At 40.2% G+C, this 16,372-nt stretch overlaps 1 protein-coding gene and 1 non-coding gene across 2 annotated transcripts in view; both read left to right on the forward strand.

The window, feature by feature from the left end:
* Window positions 1-16,372, forward strand: part of dtnbp1b (dystrobrevin binding protein 1b) — a 555,482-nt gene that overhangs the window by 67,842 nt on the left and 471,268 nt on the right. The window lies entirely within an intron of this gene.
* On the forward strand, window positions 7,811-7,882 carry trnat-ugu (transfer RNA threonine (anticodon UGU)). The gene has a single exon. It is a non-coding gene; the product is annotated as a tRNA-Thr (tRNA).

The raw sequence follows: 16,372 nt of genomic DNA on the forward strand, positions 1-16,372 counted from the left end.
GCATTGCAAAGGGTAGAGCGATCACTGAGTACAATGGTGTTGCTTGAATGGGGTCAAACAATGGAGCTCTTTAGCAAATAAATCCAGCCAGATGATGAGTATCTCAGAAGGATGAATAGTTGGCTTCAGCCTCCTACACACTGACTCTTCTGGCCCTGACAATATGCATGAGTGCGCCGCCTGTTACTGCTGACTAACATATCAGTTATCAGCTTGGAAGCAGTAACTCATTAATATCCTGACAATTTCTGTGGTGCTTGCTAATTTACAAGCTCGCAGCATCTTGCACAGACACACATTGGCCATAAAATGCTAGAAAAATAAACAAAATAATTAGCATCATCCAACACTATTCGCACATTAAGACCTATACATTTAACATGATTTCTTCACATTTTTTCTGGATTGTCCGAAAAACACCACAAAATCTCAAAGTACACAGAATGTCCATTCAAGTGAACTTCTTGTGGGATTGTAGAGGAAATGGCGATATGGTGTGCAAATATTTCTAATAGGTTTCATAACTAATTCAGATCATACAGATTTATACTGTATGCAACTCCTTCCCTGATTGAACAAAAACAGTTATATATGAGCTTGTGAGATAATTTAGAAAATCATAAGGCTTGTTGTTCATTGTGGTGTTTGAACTGACACCATGGATAAAAATAAAATGATCAGTGTTCACAGCAAGGTTTGGGTCATTTGTAATCTTTTCTGCACTCTGGGATTATATCTGCCACAGAGGCCACTGAGTTAAGGTATCCGTTTGTGTGAGAACATGAGATTTTTAGCAACATGAAGAGTGCTAAAATTCTACCGAAAGAAAGAAATAAAATAACATTTGCTGTATATGCAATATAATAGGTCAATTCCAATGTTTTGTGTGTGTGTGTGTGTGTGTGTGTGTGTGTGTGTGTGTGTGTGTGTGTGTGTGTGTGTGTGTGTGTGTGTGTGTGTGTGTGTAGTTTTAGGTCAACACGGAATAAATAAGGGAAATTTCCCACTGAAATGCTCTGAAACTAGATAAGAAATGAATCGATTTGCCATCTTTAACATTAAAACATTGCACAGATTTAATTTTCAAAACCACTGATTTCTTTTTAACTCCTCCCCCCACAGATTTCTAAGATGTCCTAAATGTCATGTTTGCATAAAGCACTTTCCAGTTAGACAACAGCAGAACATAAAGACACAATCTAACAATCAATGAAAGTATAAAAACTACAAGCTTCCTTAAAGAAAGGAAAACACGCCCAACACACAGGAAACTGTTGCTACACAAATAGCCAATTCATAAAATTCTGTGGAAACTGGAGTACAGGGAACTTGCGCAAATTAACTTGCTGTACAGCGCAACAGTGTGTCACCCTAGACCCAGACATCTGACAGGAAAGTTTGGTGTAAGTAAGGATGACACAGACAAGAAACGCATTCAAAAAACATACTGATGTCATAGTGAGTTCCTCTGCAAAACCATGACTAACATGTATGGGCCTGAGGTGATGGGATAGAAGGGAGAACAGAATTATGTTCTTTAGGAAAGATGCAAAGGCTCCTCAGATCAACTCACCTTTGACGAGGCCCACAGACTAATGTGAGAGGGAGTCAGAGAGGAGAAAGGGTGGAAGTTATAAAAAACGAGAGAGAGATGGATAAAAATCCATCTCCCTGGACGTCTCCTCTCCTCTCCTCTTTGTCCCTGTTCCCTCCACACAGGTGTCTCCTTCTTTTTCTCTCTCTTTAAGAAAGATGACAAAATGAGATGACTGTGAAAGGGTGCCTGGTTACCCTGGTGACAGGTAATGAAGGCATAGCGTGATAAATCCAATTTACCATGGCACTCCGACTTATTCAAGGGGTACACGTGTAATGTGTTATGGTTTCATGTGTCTGATGGAGGACGACCATAATGTACCATACTGTAGTCCACCTCATGCATACTCATCCATGTAGATACACACACACAGGCTCACACACATGCTCCAGCTCCCTGCAATGCCTTTAATATCAATAAATCTGGAGATTGCAAAGTGAGTCTTGATGTGACTTTTCCAAAAGCTGGCACAGTACGGGAAAGTTAGCCTGTATCCAAATCTTAGGCCTGAGACTAGGCATAATGAACAAAACTGAAAGCTACAGCAAAACACAGGGCATTCAGTGCAAACTACTGACTGAAATCCCCCACGAACGCCTGAAGTCGTAGGAATTTAACCAGAAATTTAGTCTATGCAAAGAGAGGATCAGAATGTATGAACTTGCAAATGAGGGTAACCCTTTATTTTACAGTTCTGTAAATTCCAGTTTATTTCTAAAAAAAAATTCCTGGAAGTTTCCTGGAAGGAACCATCTACATAATATAATTTGGTACTTAATACAGGTACAATTAGAGAGTAACACAGCTGGCACACTTCCAATTATTTCCAAATGCTAAGCTAGCACACACACAAGGTTTTCTTCAGAGGACAGAAGGTGAACTACACATGCAAAGTGTTAAATGTGTCCATAGACAACCACCCAAGTCAGCATAAATGTGGAATGCCATTACATATAATTAATAAATAAACAGTAAACATTAACTGGGGTTTACACTGAGCAATTTCTTTCATGGAAATTCATCTGAAAGCCAATAATAAGGTCAACACAACTCAGTGGACTAAGAAAAGAAAAAAATCAGTCTTAGAACTTTGTCCCTATTTTTCTGTAATTATTAACAAACTACACTGTTCTTTGCAAGAAGCTTTCAAGACATTATTATGAAATAGCAGACCTGTAAAATAAAGCTTTACCCAAATGAGTGCTGAATTTCAAACCAATTCATTTTGCTCTTCCTATTTTCTTAGAGGCATCCACTCACATTATTCAGGCAAACCAAGTTCCACCTGGACAAATATGGAGCCTGTGACTGTTTAAGTATAAGGTCTGGTTTAGTGTGCAGAAGGAAGCAAGCATGGTAAGTTTAAAGAAAACAGTCAAAGTTAAGTTAATAGAAAGCCAAATGTAACAATGCAGGAGACCAACTGGCAGATGTACCTACTGTAAGCATATCGATATCTTTTTATCTTTATGTAGTTGTAAGTCCTGACTCTGCGGTACATTATGTTAAAGGATAATCCAGGCAGACGCTCCCCTGTTGGTGTGAAGCCTGCAGCTCTTTTTGTACTGTGACCAATTTCTATTTTTGTTCTCTCTCCCCATCTCTCCCTGCCGCTATTGTATTTTGTCTTTCTCTGTTCCACAATTGGATCCTTTTCACTCAACCATTCACATCTTTGCCATTCTGTCTCCATCCCAGAGTGCACAGAGGGCATCAGACAATGGCAGCGATACAGCTGCTGCACACCAGCTGTGCAGACTGGTACTGCAGAGATGGTAGTGTCCGTGTTGTGCCCTGCTGCTGCAGAGTACACCTCGAGATAGAGATAATAAGCATCTGAAGCACTAAACCAAATAAATCAGCAGACTATGGCCTTATCTGGTCAGTAGTCTCTGACCCTCTTTATCAAATTTAAGATAATGTACAGTACTTCATGAACAGATTATGACACAATGAGCCCCTGGGCATACACATGTAAAAGCCAAAATACCCTCCCACCCACACAGAAGGGAGATGCCCAGACTGAAAAAGACCTTTAAAAAGATCTTAAACATGCACTTGATACCTACTGTACATATAGAAAAATCACATAATTAGGCAGAAGCTAATATCTAAGGCAAAAGAAATGTACAAAGATAATAGAAAAGACTATACTGAGATGCAATATGTCCTCAAAGAGGCACAAAGCATCTGCAAAGAGATGCTAAAAGCATGTTTAAGATCTTTTTAATAGGATTCTCATTTTAAAACAAGTCAGTTGGAAACATCAAAAGTCAGCCAGATACAGCACTTTCAAACTCCTCAGGCTAACATTAGCTTAATGACCTTGCTAGCTACAGCTGATAACTAGTAACTGGTAGCAACAGTTGTCATTTCAGCCAACAGTGCACTTCTAATTAAGAACCAGTTGTTTTGGTTTCAACCAAATCCCCCCGTTGTAACTCCAAACTGCATTTTTCTGTACAAGAAGTTGCATCAGTAACAAAATAAGACACAGCTTAAAGTGAAGGTCTGAACAGTAAACCCCAGAGTTTATGAAGGTGCCCTCATTTACATGCTACAGCCATCAAATTGCCCTCATGACTGAGCAGATTTCTCCCCACAGCTTTGACCAGTTCATTAGATATTACATAATCTTGAAGTATTTTCAACAAAGACCTATTTCCCTGGTAGGGAGATCCAGAAACCAGATGAGGAGGGTTGCAGCAGGGTGGGGCAACAGGGTGGCAAGAACTCTGAAAACCACAGTTTCCTTTCCCATGCCTCCCAGCACATTAGCATGTCCTCCAGTTTACATTACAGCCAACACCTTCTGACTGCAAAATGGGGAAGTCAGCTTTCAAAACCAGAAAGACAAAGCAGCTGATGCAAGATGTTCTAGGTGGCCAATATTACCCGCAGTTATGACCTGCACTTATGTTGTTTGAGCTGTAAAACATGTTGCATTAATCCTATAGACAACAGGTAAGTACAGTCAGTCACAAGCATCTGGATTCAATAGATAAAGTGAGCAGGCAGAGGTGGCATTCCTTTATAGATTTAAACAAGCCAAGCAGACAGGAAGGCAGGATATAACAACACAGCTTCTGAGAAACAGGGTGGAGACAAGGAAGAAAGGTTGGGCAACAGTGTGTAAAATAACATTAAGAGCCTAATACAGATGTATTTCTCTGACAGTACAACAGACTACACATGTGCCACACTAGCCACAAAAGATTGTCACTGTTAGGAAGTGCGCAAAGGGTTTAGTCAGAGTCTGGAGATGACAGAAGTGGTCACCTTAAGTGTTGCACATGTAACCAATAGTCAGAGAAACAGGGACAGTGGGAGCACAGCTGGAAACTGTAGTGACAGCTCATCATCATACATGAAGGAATCTAAAAATATATAGATCTCTTTATCTCTGTATGTGTATGTATAGGTGTATGTTTGCCATTTGGCTTTGTATCAGTCAAGTCCAGAATGATGACATCTGCAGTGACTACACATCTATTCTTGTCCCTGGAAATCAAAATGTGTTAGTTATGCCAACCATGTACAGTAAGACCTACATACTACATCTACATTTTTATCAGTGTGACTAGATTTTTTTGGTAGTTTGTTTGTGTGTTTGTTTTTTGTCCTCATGCCCTGCGACCACCTTCCCTTCCCCCTGCGTCTCCTCTCTTCTATTCTCTCTAACCACAGTTCTAATGTACTCTCTCAGAAAATCTTCCCACTCCATAGCAACATGCCTCCTCACTACTGTAGCCTCTGCTGCCACTGATGCAGGAGGCGGTGTTGGGATGTAAAACTACATCAGAGGAGATTACATATTGCCTGTATATGTGTGTGTGTGTGTTTGAATGTGGCTGCAATATGATAGCAACTCTAATACAAGTTTCAGTGCTTATGCTACAATATGATACCAACTCTAATACAAGTTTCAGTGCTTATATTACAATAATGCATTTCTAAATATATTCACGCTGTTGAATATAAGCATTTTTTATTGCAAGAGGAACTCCAGAAATTTGGTTTTGCACTTCAACAACATAGAGACAAAAGGTTCAAGGTTCAAGGATTTTATTGTCAATTCACCATATGTGAAGGACATACAGAAAATTGAAATACTGTTTCTCTCTCACCTAGTAAAAAGAAGGATGGTCAAAATCAAACCGGTAAAACCAAGATAGCCTGACTTCATTCCCTTTATTGGCCAAGATCCAAACATGCTCAACCCTATTTTTCACAAATGCAACTAAAAGTAGCTACGTTTGGTTATCCAACGCTATGGTAAATGCCCATATTTTCTAAATTCCCTGCCTCCAGGTGGTCTTTTTAAACACTGTAGTCTTCAAGCCTGACCTGCCTTCACCCTCAGTGACATCACTATGACATCATCAGGGATGATGTCATAGTGATGCCACTATGTCACTTTATTACGTTTTTCAGGTTTTAGAAAGCTCAGCCAGAGCCAAAGATGACATTATACAACACTTTTTACATGTTGAGTGGTACACCAAATGATGAGTAAAACACAATAAAGGATCCTTATCTTGAAAGACACTCAAAAAATACTGAAAATACTGTGACTCAAGACTGAAGCGCGATTGAGTGAACAAGACCAAAGAAAATGATGTCAGCTCTTTGAGACTTTATGCTAAGCACACAGTTCATAAAGTATTGAGATTTTACACCCAGTCCTATTTATCACAGGAAATATATTCCAATTGTATTAAAAGAAATGTACTTCAGCTGAGTGAGAGTAACATAGAGACTCTCTCACAGCCTTGATGAGTCAAATCAAGGCCTTTTTTCCGGTTCATCAGCATTTGAATGCTTTTTCTCATGGTGAAGTCAGCATAAGTTTCACTAAAGCCAGCATCCCTCTGTTGCATGCGCACACACACAATTATCTTAGTCTGGCATCCTTCTGAGGGCAATGGACACTCTATAAAGCCACATCCTGGCCTCCATGAAAACTCAGGGGTTCTACTGAGCAGCACAAAGAAGAAACTGGCAACCCGGTCCAAATCCAGTGACATGGGAACCATGAGCTCATGAGCTAGTGCTGCCATATACCCACAGAATGCCAAATCTTCCAGCCTTGGCCTTGAGACACTGAAACTGGCATAAAGTCAGGCCAATCAGCCTTATGCTATTCTGCAAGAACTTTTCAACCGTGTCTCAATGGAAAGATGAGAATGATTACATGGGAATTTTTGTTGTTGTCTGTGCTTGTGTGTTTGGGCTCTGACAGCAACATCTCTGATGGCCTGACAGTTACTAAATGATGATCTGGCAACAACATTATAAATCCTGGGCTGGGAACCTCAATGCAATCTGAGAGGAAGAAAGCAAAGCCAGTAGATATCAAGAAAACAAAAAGGATATTAGATCAAGTTCTTTTATATAATATCCAATTTTGAACACAAAGATCTGTGAAAGATTTCCTCAGGTTAATTATTCTGCACAGCATCAGAGCACCTTCATGTATGTGTTTTCCAAGTATATTGTAAGTATATATATCAGGGAAAATAAAATTAAAAACTGAACTGTTTACTGCATTTTGTTCTTCACAGCACAATTTGGATCCTTTTCCTGCTTTTGACTGTACTGTGTTTTTCAGTTATACGTTGCTTTCAATGTTTTCTTTCTTATAAACACTGGAGTTTATGAGTCATCACAAGTGAGGATTAGAGAACACAACAGCCAGAGGACAAGGTCAGTCTGAACTTTTCTTTCATTGCCTCTGGATTCTAACAGCAGCAGCAACAATAACAACATGATACTTCATCAATTCTGCTGGCTCTTTTTATTACAGAGAGAGGTCAGAGGTCCAACTCAATCAGTAAAGCACCCATAGGGCTTGCCGGTATCAGTGTCTTGCTCAGTGGCAAGTCAGTAGTGTGCGACTGTTGGAACGCTTGATTTTCATCTCCCCCAACATTACATGCATTTTGAACAAACAGTTTATATGCTAATTTTTTAGTGAAAGCACTCAGGCAAACTAACAAAACAGACTAGACAGCACTCAGAGAGCATAAACCTCTGCTAAGGCAGCTCACTGTCCCCATGATGCTATTTCCTCTAATAGCAATATTCCCATGATTGTTTCTGTTAAGCCTCTAAGTGTGAACATTCTGGATGAGCAGATCCAAAAGATTACTTGGATCAAGGCCAGACTTTGGTGTAGGGTAGAACATATGTCGACCTTATTTTGAAGAGTAGGGCATGGTGGCCAAGTGGTAAGGCATTGGCCTTGTAAAACACAGCTCATGGGTTCAAACCCCATCCATGCCTCTCTAATGATTTAGCAGTTTACAGGTTTCTTCGAGTTATATGAATTACACAAAAATAATGTGAAGTTGCACAAAGGAAAAACATTTATTGTCTGCATTGGAATGATAAATGTCCCTATTCTGTCACTGCACAGTTTGAAAATGATATGAATCATATGCAATGGACTTTGTGTACACAACTATGTTAGACATCAGTCTCTAAAAAACTTTCATGCCTCCAGTAGAGTCCAAAGACTTATAGAATCAATGCCAAAGTGTACTGAAACTGAAAAGTGTTGAGAAACACTTTATGTTGGGTTTTCTTGACATTTGTCAGTCATATAAATAAAGATTGCTTAAAAAATCCTACATTATTTTATTTAATATATTATTTTTGGATTTATGAATTAACAAGTCTTTTCTGGTATTGTAACTATGACTGAACACACAAAATGACAATGACACCTAGAAACTTCAGTAGTGATTTCCAGCATCCCAGAGTCACCCATCTGTTTACCTGCACCCACCCATTCAACACAACCATCTACAACAGTTTACTCCAGTATCGCCAGTCACCAGCATGCTAACCAACTACAACCAGCTAACTCCCTGTCAAACTATAGAGCATGTTGCTATACCATGTTGCCAAGTAGTCACCCTCACCTAACTCTGCACCTAACACTACACTCTTAATTACCTAACTACCCTGCAAAGCTAATTAGCATGCTAACCATAGGCTAAGCCAACCAGCATGTTGTCTGAGCCACCATGTAGGAAACCAGCAATATTCAGCTCAGTGGTAACCCACCAGCCAAACCTCCTTACTCGTCTCATCTTGACAAGCTGCACACCATATATTGATACTTATAAAACATCTCTTTGCCCCAGTCACTTACCTTTCATCAAACCAACAGTCATTGTTTGGACCTAGCTGTAGTACTGGTGTTTGCTACCTTGTTGAGATATGCTACCCTAACCACACTGTGAATGGTAAGTAGCGTGTCTAGAGAGGTAGCAAAATTTGACAGAACACTGGCAATGTTTTACCCTGCCTGCTTTAGGCTCAGTCCTCTTATCCCCAACTCAGTTAACAGAGACAAGACTGGTCTGCCAATAAAACTAGTACAGCCTTCCTCCACTAGGTGGATCTTAGGTTTTCAGCAACACTCTCATGCTGATATAAACCTTTTCCTCTTATGGGACATTTCTTCTCCATCTTCATATGTTAGATTAGTGGTGGTAGCTGAAAAATTATGAATTTTCCCAAATCTGCTCTCGTTTGCCAGTGATTTGTTTTGCATTGAATGATTTTACCTGTAAGCGTTTTCTCTCAGTGGCTGCTGCTACATACAGTACATAAGCCTTTGGCTATGTCTCCAGGTGTATTGCCCTTGAGACATGTTTGTTTTACACCTGGACTGAAAGTGTCAAAGTGAAATTACACCTGAACACCCCATTCTCTAGTCTTAACCTATAGTACCTTTAAACTGACTGAACATAGCCATGCTTTTACCTCCTACTCTCACCAAAGCAAAGAGTAAGTCATCAGTTTGACTCAGCCTTATATCTACTTTGGATCTGCTTAGGTTAAGCTGCCATGTCTGCCACCACTGGCTTAATAGGCAGTATCATCTGAATGCTATGGCCCACTCAGTAGCCGAGCCATTATCTCTATTTATCTAGCTACACTAGTGCTACTAGTAGTTACCAGTTATTCAGAAAATTACTGAGCTTATAAGCACCATTATCAATGAAAGTCATGCTGTCAAACAGATGGAAATGAGCTGCAGCAGTAACAAACAATTATAACATGCACCCTTCTACTTTGGGAAATGCAGGCAGTGTTTTATTTTGTTCTTTCCTCCCTCTGTCTCTCACTCTCCTTCTCTTTCTCTCTTTCCATTAGCCGGTCTCTGTGTTCATAAGCAACCCACGCAGCAGCCCTGCTTGTTGACTTTATTGTGCAAAATCACAGAGAAAGAGCCAACATGATTCCACAGTCATGTGCCCTGAAAGCTTGTGAATTGAATTCTTTTCTTGGTGATGCGAGGGATGGGAAAATGTGTGGATAAGCAGGAGAGAAAGGAGAAAGAGGGTGGAAAAATAATTGCGTGTCAGAAATAAAAAGGAGAAAAAAAGAAGGGAACAGAGCAGGAGTGCATGAGCAGCGAAAGACATGCAAAGAATCATTTCCAGCTCCAACTGACAACTGCTGAGGCAATATGTAATCTCCTCTGATGTAGTTTTACATCCCAACACCGCCTCCTGCATCAGTGGCAGCAGAGGCTACAGTAGTGAGGAGGCGCGTTGCTATGGAGTGGGAATATTTTAAGAGAGAGTCCATTAGAACTGTGGTTAGAGAGAATAGAAGAGAGGAGGCAGGGAGGGGGATAAAGAAAATCTGAAGCAAGGGAGAGGAGAAGCAGGGGGCAAGGGAAGGAGGTCGCAGGGCATGACGACAATAAATGAGAAGAGGGGAGATAGACTGAAGGACAGAGGAGAGTAAGAATGCAATAAAGCAAATGCAAGGAGGGCAGAGGTGAGGGACAGAGAGGTAGTAGGAGAGGTGACAACGAAATCAAGGAGAAATGTGCATGAGCCAGACAGGTCAAAGGAACAGTCTGTTAAAAGGTTTTATTTAAATCACCTCCATTAGTGTTAAAGCAAAAAAAAAACAAACCCCAAAACCCAAAAAACAATTTATTTTTTCATCCTCTGTATTATTCATAAAATCAGTCGGCTGATCATGTGAGTAGTGACAGTGCCAGAAAAAGGAAGAATAAATTGCATCTTCAGAGGAGGAAGAGAGCAGTTTTCATCATAAACCCAATGAGTGGAAAAGAAATGTCACAGTTTTGCTTCACTTCCCTCTAAGTACAGTGCAGGGATGTTCTGTACAGAATGTGCGTACTGAATGTTTATGGTGAGTCACAGGGAAGACAGTCCATGGCATTAACAAACTGTGGAGGACCCCTACTGGTGATTACTGGGAACATGAAGGTTCAGTCAGAAACACCAATGACATACAGTCTTAGAAAAAATAGTTTTTATTGAATGATTATTATTTCAGTCAGAAATCATTATCATGGGTATGGTGGCCAAGTGGTAAGGCATGTAAACCAAAGATCTTGGGTTCAATCCCCATCCATCCCTCAAAACTGTAGCTTCACTGGTTGTAATTAATGTGCCAATGGCTTTGGAGTCTAATTGCATGTGTTGCAAGGAGACATACAAGAATAACAAAGATCATGGGTTCAATCCCCATCTATGCCTTTTAACTGTAGCCTCACTTGTCTTTATTAGCTACGGTAATTTGAAATCTATTTACCACTGTTAGACACACAGGAATACCATGGCTCTACAGCATTTTCAACTACTTTACCTATGATTAAACACACGGGAAGACAAACTAGCATGAGTTGAGCATGAAAACAAAGCAGCCGGTCTTGTTTGTAATACACCATAATGTTACAAAGATTGACAAAATTAAAATATGCCCACCACCAAAAACGAGAGTGGACTGCAGCCTAGCAGTTACACAACCAGAAGAGTGATCATCTGCAATCTGTGTGACAGATTATGGCTGCCTCCTCCTCCCACTGCAGACAAAGGTTTTAGAAAAACTCTCACCTGGCAAAAGGCTGTGCTCAATCAGGACAAAAACCTCATGCCACAACAATAGTTTATTTCTGACTGCTGTTGGTCTCATTAACAGGGCCTTGGTTTCCTACTGACACTTTGTCATGTTAACCATTTTTTATATTGTGTTTCTCCACATAGCTCATTACCTGCACATTCATTAATTTATTCAATTGTGTCTTAAGACACTTCTATTTAGAAAATAGCATTTCTGTGTGCGCTCAGGAGAGCAATGCTAGTTGTTGAATCCTTTTAACTCAGCATCATTCAGGTATAAGCCAATGTGCACTCAGTGTTAATGGATCCATACATCTAACGCACCACAGTGCTAACATATGCACTTACATGTTCTTTCCATATGCAGAGAAGAACATAGCTTTCTTTTACCTCATGACATTGTAGTTTATAAGCAACATTACCAAATAGAACACTACTAAACCCACCTGGCACAGCCACAAGTGTTGTAATCCATTCCTTCTAAAATCTGATCCTACACAATCAACACAGATGTTGTTTCAATTCACTGATCAAGTCTGATCAGATAGACTGCAGTGTCAACTGACCATCGTCTGTGTGTCAGAGCCAAAACCTATTGCTGATGAAGTAGGAGGTGCAAGAGTGAGTCCATCAGACATTTCCCAGCATGGATGGATTACTGAACAGGCCTATCAGGTACAGGCCTGGGAACCTAAAGACCACAGAATTGTGAAGGGACTTCATTATTCTGTTGGAAAGTCAATCAAATAAAGCAAGTCCAAAATCCACAAAACAGGAAAAAAAAATACATGCACAAAGATAAAAAAAAAAACTAAAAAAAGAGACAGTAAAATGACCCAAAACTGTAAAATGACTACAAAATATGCAAACCAACCAACACAGAGACAAAGCAACTACAACGAGATACAAAACTGACACGGAATGAAAAGAGATGGAAAATGACCAAAAAAATGCAAAATTCTAAAAACAGGTTCAAAACAACTACAAGAAGCCACAAATTGACTACAAATCACATGCTTGCTCAAGTATAGGAGAGATAGAGGCCTTTTCCACGTCTACGCCCAGGGGCCTATTGTCTCATGATCCAGCTGTCTCCCAGTAACACAATACTTACTATTACAACTACTTTCTTTGAACGTCATATGGTCAATTTCACATTTTTTTTGACTGATCCAGTAAATGTTTACTAACCACGTGTGATCTCTCATTTGTAAATATGAATTTCTAGTTGAACAATGTGTCCACATTTTATGATGAACGCAGACAGGAGCCATGAGAGTTTACATCAGTAATCTGTTTAAAACCTGGTAGATAATTTTACATCACATTTGAAGCATTACCAATACAATGTCTTGTTCAACATCTGTGTTATCTGACATCTAATCCACTGTGGGAGATGCAAGTGGTGCCTGCTTGCACATTACTAATTTAAAACACAAACACTCAAGACTTGTATAATAATATAGACATGCTTTAAAAACATCAAGAACCATTAGAAACAGTAGATCAAAATGTGTCTGTTATCCACAGCATGAAGCGAGTTAATGTGTGGGAGCAGCAGTTCCCTCGACAAGACAGTGATGACTTCACTGGAAGCTTCTTGAGTTCACAGCAGCACTTAATTAGAAGCAGAGACACAGCACATCGAAGCACACACAAAAAAAAGAGGGTAGAGAAAAGCCACCAGGGTGCTCCTCAGTTGTTCACATGAAGATAAAATAAGATGCCCGCTAATATACTCACTCAAGCCAATCACTTGGTCTACTTACGGTTGAACTCCCTCCGGTGGACATGAGGCTTCCGGGCTCTGTTTCGTACCCAGTTTAGGCTTCGAGGTAGTTCCATGATGCCAAGCAGGTGCCACCGTGCAACAGCCACTCACCCATTCAAGAACAGCACCCTGGTTCTTCAGCCCATCCCCAGGACAGATACTCCCTCCAGAGCATCGGTGGTGCCTATCTAGCAGAGCCTAGATTTTTCTAAAGGTAATACTTCGCTTTGTCTACAGTCTGTCCTCAGCTCCAGAGCAGTTAATGTAGCTGCTGTTGTGCTCGGCTACATTTCCCCTCCACTGCTTTATGTTTTATGCATGAATCTGTGGAACCCAACTCCCTTCTTCCTAAGGAGGGAGAGACTCGGGCCTCTCCCCAGGAATGAGCACCTATAGACCAACAGCCTCTGAAGGGCAGAGTGCACACCCCGGTGAAATGTGATGCCTTTGCACCGAGCCTCCGGGGAGGCAAGGCGGACGGATGGACTCAGCCAGCCACCTGAGGAGCCAGTCAGAGACGCCATGAACAGTTACAAAGTACACTATATCAAGTGCTCATTAAAGTATTTTAATGACAATCAGCAGCAGACTTCAGTCTAACTTTGAGCTCACCATATCCAGTTTTCTTGAAGCATTATCCTAAATTTAATGTTAGAAACAAATCACAAAAATAGGAGTATAGAAAGCGTACCCTGAACTTATATTCAAAGACAAAAAGACATTTGTGACTCTCTCTCTTTATGGTAGGTAGTTACATGCACCGCCTCACTAAGGTTCCTTCCTCATGCTATTCTTATTGGTAAAATCATTTTACTGTGTGCAATAGGCTACTGATAGAGCCTGTTCAGGTAGTTACAGTGCCTTGCGAAAGTATTCGGCCCCCTTGAACTTTGCGACCTTTTGCCACATTTCAGGCTTCAAACATAAAGATATAAAACTATAATTTTTTGTGAAGAATCAACAACAAGTGGGACACAATCATGAAGTGGAACGAAATTTATTGGATATTTCAAACTTTTTTAACAAATAAAAAACTGAAAAATTGGGCGTGCAAAATTATTCAGCCCCCTTAAGTTAATACTTTGTAGCGCCACCTTTTGCTGCGATTACAGCTGTAAGTCGCTTGGGGTATGTCTCTATCAGTTTTGCACATCGAGAGACTGAAATTTTTGCCCATGCCTCCTTGCAAAACAGCTCGAGCTCAGTGAGATTGGATGGAGAGCGTTTGTGAACAGCAGTTTTCAGTTCTTTCCACAAATTCTCGATTGGATTCAGGTCTGGACTTTGACATAGCCATTCTAACACCTGGATATGTTTATTTGTGAACCATTCCAATGTAGATTTTGCTTTATGTTTTGGATCATTGGCTTGTTGGAAGACAAATCTCCGTCCCAGTCTCAGGTCTTTTGCAGACTCCATCAGGTTTCCTTCCAGAATGGTCCTGTATTTGGCTCCATCCATCTTCCCATCAATTTTAACCATCTTCCCTGTCCCTGCTAAAGAAAAGCAGGCCCAAACCATGATGCTGCCACCACCATGTTTGACAGTGGGGATGGTGTGTTCAGGGTGATGAGCTGTGTTGCTTTTACGCCAAACATAACGTTTTGCATTGTTGCCAAAAAGTTCAATTTTGGTTTCATCTGACCAGAGCACCTTCTTCCACATGTTTGGTGTGTCTCCCAGGTGGCTTGTGGCAAACTTTAAACGACACTTTTTATGGATATCTTTAAGAAATGGCTTTCTTCTTGCCACTCTTCCATAAAGGCCAGATTTGTGCAGTATACGACTGATTGTTGTCCTATGGACAGAGTCTCCCACCTCAGCTGTAGATCTCTGCAGTTCATCCAGAGTGATCATGGGCCTCTTGGCCAAGTCAAAGTCCAGACCTGAATCCAATCGAGAATCTGTGGGAAGAACTGAAAACTGCTGTTCACAAACGCTCTCCATCCAATCTCACTGAGCTCGAGCTGTTTTGCAAGGCGGAATGGGCAAAAATTTCAGTCTCTTGATGTGCAAAACTGTTAGAGACATACCCCAAGCGACTTACAGCTGTAATCGCAGCAAAAGGTGGCGCTACAAAGTATTAACTTAAGGGGGCTGAATAATTTTGCACGCCCAATTTTTCAGTTTTTTATTTGTTAAAAAAGTTTGAAATATCCAATAAATTTCGTTCCACTTCATGATTGTGTCCCACTTGTTGTTGATTCTTCACAAAAAAATTACAGTTTTATATCTTTATGTTTGAAGCCTGAAATGTGGCAAAAGGTCGCAAAGTTCAAGGGGGCCGAATACTTTCGCAAGGCACTGTATATGGGTTCACAATATGAATTAAACAAAACTAACAAATCGAAATGAGTCTTGCTGAGAATACTGCATTATGTGCATACATAGGGTTTAGGGAAAATGTGTATTAGAGTAAAAACCCTTAAGTCATCACAAGGTTTCCCAAATCTCTAAATCTTTGACAGCTACTTAGCTGGATAGACATTTCATAAAAATTCAATGTGTGATGATGTGATTTAAGCAATATTTTATATTTAGATTCACTAACTGCTTTGTTTATAAAAACAGTCAAATATTCAAACGTCAGCCCAAAACCCAAAGACATTTATCCTGCTGTGATACAGGACAAAGCAGCAAATCCTATGGTTTACAAAGCTGAAATGAAACTAGTTACTGTCTGAAAGTTAATCCAGTTACTGTAGCTTTTCATTTTCTCAGTCAACAAACTGAAGTTCCAGCTCAAAGCTGATTGGATGTAGCATTTCTGTAAAGAAAATTGGGCAAAAACAGCACACTGAGCTGTGACTGACAGCTTTGGTGCTGTTTGAAGTAACTGATTTACATAAACACACGTATCTCAAGCAAAATGTAAATGAACTTCAACCGATGCAGCTTTGACAGGGTGAAGTGCTCGTGTGTGCTGCTCACTGCAACCCCACACTCAATACATTCAAGGTTCAAAAAGACAAGGATAAGACAAATACACAGTGTTTGCAATGTATAATCTGTACTTGCCTTTATTCAAATAAGAGAGCTCTCCTGACCCAGTTTGGACAAATAACACATGCAGCATAAAAAAATTATATATATATATATCATCTT

The sequence above is a fragment of the Monopterus albus genome, unplaced genomic scaffold, assembly GCF_001952655.1.
Source record: "Monopterus albus unplaced genomic scaffold, M_albus_1.0 scaffold34.1, whole genome shotgun sequence".
NCBI classification, from domain to species: domain Eukaryota; kingdom Metazoa; phylum Chordata; class Actinopteri; order Synbranchiformes; family Synbranchidae; genus Monopterus; species Monopterus albus.